The 9,196-nt window shown below is 41.6% G+C and overlaps 1 non-coding gene across 1 annotated transcript; it reads right to left on the bottom strand.

The window, feature by feature from the left end:
* Positions 1–4,663: 4,663 nt before the first annotated feature.
* On the bottom strand, positions 4,664–4,790 carry LOC129692328 (small nucleolar RNA SNORA17). Its single transcript, XR_008722682.1, has one exon. It is a non-coding gene; the product is annotated as a small nucleolar RNA SNORA17 (small nucleolar RNA).
* Between the last annotated feature and the right edge of the window lie 4,406 nt (positions 4,791–9,196).

The following is a 9,196-nucleotide window of genomic DNA, read 5'->3' as shown; positions in this document are numbered from 1 at the left end:
GCACGTCTGTATGCAGACATACATCTCTGAGTGTTTATACAGGCTCTTATCTGAGGATCTCATTACCCTTCATAGCTTTAATTAAATGCCACAATACCCCTGATGAAACAGCTATTATTTTAGATGGGTAATTGAGGCACTTAATCAAGGCTCCTTAAACAGATGAGGCAATGTGCCTGAGCACAGACAGGAAGCACTTATCTAAGCTGCAAAACGGGAGCCTAGAGCCTTTCTCCTCAGTCCTGACTCTTACCACCTCACCACACAGCCTGGGGGAGCAGAAAATTACCGCTTCTAACTTATTTCTTAGAGTGAAATTGTCTCTCCCTACCGTTCCCTGGTTGTGATGTAATGGAACTGCGTGCTTGCCTTTCCCTGCCTCTTTCCTGTCACGAAGAAGTTAGTTCCTGTTCTTCCCGCAGGAAGGGTTCCAACAGAGGTCTTTTCAGATCTACCTATGGCGCTGAGGCAAACACTGAGAATCTCTGCTGTTGGGAAGCATTGGAACCCTTATCTTTAAAAGCTTTGTCAAAGTAAGCAGGCTAGCACCCATGTGTATTCCCTGCCAGGAAATAATCTTTGGCTCATTTAGACTTCCTGAAACCGTGGGTTCAAATCCTATCAGGTCAATCTGGGCCTTTATTCTTCCACATTAGTTTAATGGAGCAGAAGAGTTTCCCCTGTAGAACTTCTTGGCTAGGATTTGTGGAAATCAAACGTCTAATTTCAACATGCTGGGTTGTTGCTACTTTGAGGAAAAGTTGCTGAGTTTACCTTGGAACCCTAGATCAAAGCTGAATACTGCTAGTTAAGCACCTCTTTAAAAGGACTCATAATATTTGCTTTTGGAAACATTAGCCAGGATTTTTAATAGCAGCTGTGCATGAATGTTCTCTAGATTCTTAGATTAGTTTTCTTGTATTACGTATGCATCCTGAACTGAAGCACACAAACAAACTCACATACACACACAAATACCCACGTACCACAAATGCATGTGAACAGAAACACACACATACAAATACATAAGCAAACACACACGTCAATACATATACAAACATACTCACGAAAGTTCATAAACATATACACAAATACATTCATATATACGTATACATAGATATAGACAAACATCCTCACACATGCACATACACAAGCCCATACGCAGAAACAAGTATATAGGCAGACACACATACACACAAGCACACACAAATGCACCCATATACATACACAAAAATATATGCATATGTATACACACAAACACACATACATACAAACATGTGAAAACACACACATGCATGCATATGTACAAATGCATTAACAAACATACACATATACACACATACCACAGATAAGCAAACACAATAAGCAAACACAAACATGCACACAAATATATTCACATACAGTCACAAATACCACACACACACACACACACACACATATATATATATATATATATATATATATATATATATACACACACACACACACAAATACAATCACACACATATGCACACAAATGTATACAAGCACATAAGCAAATAAACACACACTCACACACCTGAACTGTTTTTCATTGCTGATTGTTTCAGACAGTGTCTCATACTAACTGTGCAATCCTGAATGACTTCAGACTCCCAGTCCTCCTGACTCAAACTTCTCTGTGCTGGGCTTATGAATATGTGCCACCATCCATGGAGCTGAACTATTATCTTTTTAATTTAAACTTTTTTTTTGAGAAATTACATAAAATTTTCACCCCTCTTTCTTTCTCTAACTCCTCCCATGTCTTCCCTTCCTCAAATTCATGACATCTTCTTCTGTAGCAGACACACACACATACACACAAAACACTTAGGATTGTATAATCAATAAGAAGCTCATTGCTGGAGTAAACTGGCTCTCCCTCCCTCAGCAATCATTGCCTCCCTGTAGCTCTTTATTTATTGGTGGGGCCTCGAGACACTTCCACATCTACATAGGCATGTCGATTTGTGTGATCATTTTTGCAGGTCTTGTTGAGATCTGGTGGGCACAGCATCTCTGTCATGTTAGAAGACACTGTCTTAAAGCAAGTGTCCTAGTCCTCTGGCTCTACAATCTTCCCGCCCTTTCTTCTGCAATGTTCTCCGGGTCTTAGGTATACAGGTGTATTATAGATACACATAATTATAGCCATCTGATATTTGACAAAGAAACAAAAAAATATGTACTGGAGGAAAGACAACATGTTCAACAAACGATGCTGGGAAAACTAGATGTCCTCATGCAGAAATGAAGTTGGACATATATCTATCATAATCTATACATTTTTTTTTTTTTTTTTTTTTTTGCACAAAAATTGACAAAGACTTCAATGAGAAACCCGAAACTGCTAGAAGTTAGGATGGGCAGAACCTGACTATAGGTGCAGGAAGGACTTTCTGAACAGGACTTCATTCACTCAGGAATTGAGGCCAAAAACTGACAAGTGAAACCTCCTAAAACTAAAAAGCAAAGAAAACACTCAGTTGAGTGAAGAGGAATCCAGGGAGTGGGAGGAACTTATGACAACTCTACATTCAATAGAGGATTAATCCAGAATACACAGAGAACTCAAAAACAAAATTTAAAAAAGAAACAATTAAAAATGGGCAATGGATCTGAACAGAGAGTTCTCAAAAGCAGAAATTAAAATGCCCAAGAGAAATCTTTTAGAAGTGTTCAAGATCTTTATCAATCAGAGAATTGCAAATTAAAACGACCTTGAGATTCCATCTCACCCTGGTCAGAATGGCTAAGATCAAAAAAACGACAGACAGCAAATGCTGATTAGGATGTGGAGAAGGGAGATTTCACTCACTGTTGGTGGAGTTGCAGGCTAGTACAGCCACTCTGGAAATGAGAGTATTACCAAAAAGCTGAAAACAGACCTGCCATAGAACCCAGCTATACTACTCCTTGGCCTATGCCCAAAGGACTTGAGATCCTACTGTATAGATACTTGCACAGCCGTGGTGATTTCCACTTTATTCACAATAGCTAGGAAATGGAAACATCCTAAATGTCCTTCATCTGATGAATAGAGGATGAAAACGTGCTGCACATGCATAATGAGGGGTAGAGAGGTTATCTTTAGATAAATGGTTAGTAGAGTTTAGGTGCTCTGTGGAGGGGGGGTAGGGAAGAAACCTGAGGCCTCTGTATTATCCCTCTGAGGAGGGGTGTGGATAATACAGAAGGAGAAGGAAGAAAGATAAATTACACTAAAAGTATTTGGAAAGCCATAGAGATAGGTAAAAAGTGTGTGTGTGTGTGCGTGCGTGCGTGCGTGCGTGCGTGTGTGTGTGTGTTTAGTTTCAATAAAGTTACACCACTTGGAGTGATAATGCTTCACCCAGTAAGTATAAACTATGGAACAAAACCTCAGTGCCAGGCATGAGAAATCTCTCTTTGAATTTTTGGTCAAAGGAGTTCAAGAGACTCCCAAAAACACTATAGAACTTTGCTGTTGCCCTTGGTTGTCTCCCAAAGCTTGAAGGTAAGGCTCTGTTGCTGAAGATATCACACACTTTAGGCGCAGGCAGGACTTTGAGGACTTGAGCTGGAACTGACCTACAAGCCTCTTCCTCGAGGACCAGCTGCCATAGCACTGAAAGGTGTTGCACACACTGCCAAGGGAGAAAAGCTCTCAGTAGTTCTACGTATCTGTAAAGCTATGGACTGCAATGACTTAGCTGGCAGACTATCTCCAATCGAGCAATAGTGATCCCTATATATTTGGTAAACTAACGACTGTCTAGTTGAATTAAGTCCAGTTCAATAGGAGGGAATTAATGCCTGCTACTGTAAGCCCAGCCAACTATTCATGGCTAGAGAGGTCCTCCACCCTAGAGGAGAACCTATTACCGCCATTTTCCTAAATCAGGAGAGCTTCTAACCAGAAGCTTTTCTTTCTTTGTTTGCTTTGGTTTTGTTGCTTTGGTTTGGTTTGAGACAGGGTTTCTCTGTGTAGCCAGGGCTGGCCTGAACCTCACTCATGCTCTTGGGCCAGCTCTCCCACAACTCCTGAAACGGGGAGGGGGGCACTCTCCCATATTGCAGCTGGCTAGGGGTGGAGTCAGCTCTCCTGCTCTCACATCCCCAGGGCCAGGTCTTTCACTATCCCACTAATTGGGGTGGGGCCAATTTTACTCAGCCCTCAAACATCAACATGTCCCCAGGTGGCATCCCGGGACCAGAGATGTCTGCCTGACCTTTGGTGGGAACAGATCTTTGCTACTACAGGGCCATGAACCCAGCCATGGCCCCTGGTGGCAGCAGGGGCCAGGACCTGACTATGGTCCCAGGTGGCATCACCAGCTACTCACCTCACTACTCTCCAGTCTCCAGTTCAGCCTCTCTTCATTGTGCCCACATTCTTCTGTTTCTCTTTCTTTTCCATTACTGCACCAGTTACTTGCTCCTCTTAGTGGCATCTGGGGTCTCTGAGGGCCTGGAGTCCTCTCGGGAGTGGTCTCAGGAGTGCTATGCCCCACCCATTATGACACTGGGCAGGGGTCATTGCAGGCATGGGCTGTCCCCTCCTCCCCAGGCCTGTGCAGTGCTGGACTAGTGGTCATCTTAGGCTAGCTTCCCGCCTGGGCACTCTGGCCCAGGACTGGTGGTCATCTCTGTTTTTTCAGGGGATGTTAGGCTATTAATCATTCAGATGGTCACGGCTCAGAACACTAAGGTTAGACATAGTCTCTCTCAGCTATCTATTAATGTATATGTGACACAGTAGCCACACCTACAGTGCTGCTGGGGGCAATTTGGGGGCAATTTTTTTCTTTTTTAAGGAAAATACTAAGAACTTGATTTCTGTACAACATGATTTTCTCTATGACACGACTTAACATATTTAGAATCATTTCTCTTTAAAGGACTTTGTATATGTTTTATTAGGCTCTTTCTAATTACTGAACAGATTTTATGAAGGTAGACATGACGTTGTTCTTATGCATTGATTGTGAATCCTTAGTTTTCTTTTCAGTCACTGCCACACAGTCTGCAGATTCTCTTGGCTTTATTATATTGACAATAAAATGGAAATAAATAATTTGTGTCTCCCATGTACTATTGAATGTATTGTTTTACTTTAGTTTGACTGGATGGCTCATTTAATTCAATTAATGAATTAAGACTTAAGATAATGTCCAAATGCAATTTTTATTTATAGTTTTTCTCATTTAAAGGGGTGTTTATAATAGGAAGTATCTTGGGCTCTTATTAATTGTTCAACTATTTTCATAGTGAAATTTTTCTATTTGCTGAAAATGTTACTTTTAATATTTTAGTTGACATCACAACATACCATTTGGTGCCTCTTTTATTAAAAAACTGGGGTAAACATTGGAAAGTTGTCAAAATTTAATAAATATAAGTTTCATTTAATAATTTTTAACAGGAGGAAATCATAGACAAGAAAGTAAAAGGAGATACAAATGATTACCTTAATCAAAAGAGCATTTCATTTCTCCTGCAAAAGAAATAAAACCTAGCCTGGACTAATTCTAATTGCTACTCTATGAGCCACCCATCCCAGGGAGAATACCTAAAAAGTGTCAGAATGTCGATTATGTCTACCTTTGGTCCGCTGCTTTTTGGCTTTTTGTTTCTATTTGGAGATGTGCCAGTATTTGCTATGCATGGGCAAAAAAAATGTCTTCTACAGAAAGTTACCAAAAATAGTATTTTATAAATGTGAATCACAATGATTTCTCCCTCTACAGGTGGCCACAACTGCCACATAATTCCCACTGTGAGGCCCATACCCGCTCCTGCTTCCTCCAATCATGTCAGCCAGCCTGGGTGCTCAGCTGGACTTGACAGTGTGATTAAACTCATTGTTCACTTACACTAGTGTCACCTCCACGCTCCCTGGTTCATCTTCTCAGCATTTCTTAGTGAAGCTCGTAGTCACTATTCCGGCACCGTTCTCTTCTGGAAACCTCAGGGTCCCTGCATCCTCACGCCTGCAGCATCCCTCCATCCTCATGTCTCTGAGGACTTAGTGTCTGACCTATCCGGTAGCAGCAAGCAGCCTTGTCCACAGGCTGCCTTGTCTCATTTTATAGGAAGAGGGCTGCTCCTTTTCCTTGCTGCTAACCTTAGAGATAAGATGGACCTCCACACTGGCCACCACGGCGAACAAAAAAGGTTGCCAAAAAAAAAAAATCCTACAGATAGAAACATTTCTGAGGAAAGACTCAGATCTGGTAGAACACTCTCCACAGAGGTAAATCTCTCTATGATCAGTTGCCATGATTAAACTTCTGGGGCTAAGGGCAATGTACCATCTTTGTGAGTTTTTCTCCAAGCCTGTGAGTTGTCACACACTCAGCTCATAGTGTAATATACCAGATAGTGTTGCGGGAAGCTACCTTTAATTTCAAAAAGACACTTATGATTTTTCATGCTGTTAATATGAAGGATCCCTGAAAGGCTCGTGTGCTTAGTTGGGTCTCCAGAGCAGCAGTGTTCAGAAGTGGGACATTGAGAGATGACTGGACTATGAGGCTTCTGTCCTCATCAGTGGATTAATCCACTATGAGTTCATGACTAAATAGACGTGGGACAGTTGTCCTGATGAAGCATACCTGTGAATGTATCTTAACCCTCCACTTCCTTAACCTCCTTTCCTTTTATCGCTGTCTTCTTCTTCCTCCCTCTGAAGTTTTTATGCCATTGAGATAAATAACCTCCTCTCTCCTAGGCTCCTGTTGCTATGATGCTCTGCCTCATTCCAGGCCTACATCAATAGAGCAGGTGACTATGGACTGAAACCCCCAAGGTTTGTGACCCAAAATAAAACTTTTTTCTTTTTTTTTTTTTTTCCTTTGTTAGTCTCAGGTATTTTGTCACAGTGATGGAAATCTATCACAGATTCAGTACTTTTTATGATGAAAGCTCTCTCTCTCACTGTCGTGTGTGTGTGTGTGTGTGTGTGTGTGTGTGTGTGTGTGTGTGTGTTTAACAGGCTGGGGATCCCGATCAGTTAGTAGGGTACCAGCCTACCAGCCTTCAGGAAGCTTTTCCCCATCTCTATGGTGAGGGGGGAGATGGAACACTGGGTAAGGCACTCCCTTCTAACCAAAGCAGTTCCTAGGGAGGGGGCTGGGCTGTGCGTGGTCAGGGGCCATATTCCCAGAAGCCTGTAAATGTAAATCCTATTGCTCGAAGGGACCCCTGGGCAGTCAATGAAGCTGTTGTCAAAACTAGAACAGGAACTTTCTTCCTCTGCAGAGCTTGGATTCATAGATGTTAACGGTTATTTGTAAACAGGGCAGTAAAATGCAGACTAAAAATTTTCCTGGCCATGAGTTACAAAGGGTATGTGTGGGTGGGCACAGAGGTGAGGAAGGGTAGACAGATGTTTGATTCCTTAAGGCAAGCACTGCCATAGAGTCACCACTTGTTTCTTATTCATCTCAATACAACATTTTTTTCTAGGAAAAAAACAAAACAAAACAAAAATAAAACAACCTTACATAGGTCCTCAGGTTGGTTAGCAACAATCACATATAATTATGTAATTAACTGATCATTCCGTATAATAAAATCTCTTTCCTTAATCTCAATTTTCTCTTTTTAAAATTTTAGTTTTAATCGTATGTGTGTCCACCTGTGTGTCTGTCTGTCACACGTATGGGTCTCAGAGATCAACTTTGAGTGTCCTTTCTACCTATGGCAGGGTCTCTTATGTTGGCACACCAGTTCTCACAAACTACTAAGGACTCCCCTGTTTCTGCCTTCCATCTTCCCTTGGGTGTGCCTGGATGACAGATGCCTGCTGCAGCATCCAATTTTACATAGGCTGTCATATTTGTTTAGCAAGCTCTTTATCCACTGAGCCATTTCCCCAGCCTCAACAACAGCTTTTTCTTGTACCTTTCCTCTTTTTTTCTTAGTTCGTCAAAGGTTGTTCTCTTGTCCACTTAATTCATCTTTTCAAGCAACAGGTATTAGTTTTCTTCGCCATTTTGATATAGTTTCTATGCCATTAATGTTTAGTCATCGTCAGACTCATTTTTCTACTATTGTTGGGTATACTGTGTCTTTTCTGGTCAAGTAGAGTTCTGAGCTTATTGCCTTTCCATTGTTTTTTATTTTGAATATGTATATACAGTGTTTACAGAGGTCTGGGCGCAGTGGTGCACACCTGTAATCCTAATACTCTGGAAGCCAGAGACAAGCAGATTTCTGTGAGTTCAAGGCTATCCAGGTCTACAAAGTGAGTTCAGGACAGCTAAGGCTACACAGAGAAATCCTGTCTCAAATAAAAAAGAGCACAGTTGTCATTTCTGAGTACTATTCTAGTGCATCACATGCTCTGATTAAGTGTAAGAGTGAACTTTAATTGTTTTTTTAATTTCTAAACTGATTGTCTCTTTGTAAAAAAAAAATCCACAATTTGGTTGAACATGTGAATTCCAAATCAATATAGTATTTCTCAGTGTCTCTTGCTCTTACCATGGTCTAATGTTGAGAATACAGACACCGGCTCCACCAAGGGTTTTGTTCCGGGACTTTGGAAAGATTGATTCCTTTTGTAAGTAGTAACGTGATATTAAAACCGCAGAGTGGTCGACCAGATGTGGATCCAGTGCTGAGATGCACTGTCAGGCCAGGAAAGGGTACTATAGATGCCCATCGCTGCAGCAAAGGGGCCGAGGGAATAGAGACTTTGTCAAGAGTCAGTTGTTAGCAAACTTTAGAGAAACCATTACATTGCCCTTTGGGGAAAAGAAAGAAAAAGTGGATACTAGAAAATGACTACTATTATCTGCCACAACTGTGTGCCAGCACCAAGAGCTGCCATGATGCAAGCTTGAGTAACACAGATGTGAGAACAAATCATCAATGTTCCTTGTTCTTGTCTTCCAAGGGAATGAACGTGCCCTCTCCCTCCTCCTCCCTCCTGGCTGGGGAAGGCAAACATGGCAGGAGCCAGCAGTTACTCCGAACCATGTGATAACAGAATTAACACATAAGAGATGACAGAAAAACAAGCAACACTCTGAGAAAGATTTCTTGGTTAGAATCTCCCTTGGGAGCTAGGGAGCTCAGCTCGACCACCCCAGCTCAGAAGTGTGTCATGCATGGCCAAGTTTAAATGTAGGGGACAGTCTTCATAGAAGTCATACCAAAAGACAATTAGTACTGGCAGTGGTGTGGG

This window comes from Psammomys obesus, unplaced genomic scaffold (genome assembly GCF_907164565.1).
Source record: "Psammomys obesus unplaced genomic scaffold, mPsaObe1.curated_primary_1811, whole genome shotgun sequence".
Taxonomy (NCBI): domain Eukaryota; kingdom Metazoa; phylum Chordata; class Mammalia; order Rodentia; family Muridae; genus Psammomys; species Psammomys obesus.
This window is presented reverse-complemented; position numbering and strand designations above follow the sequence as displayed.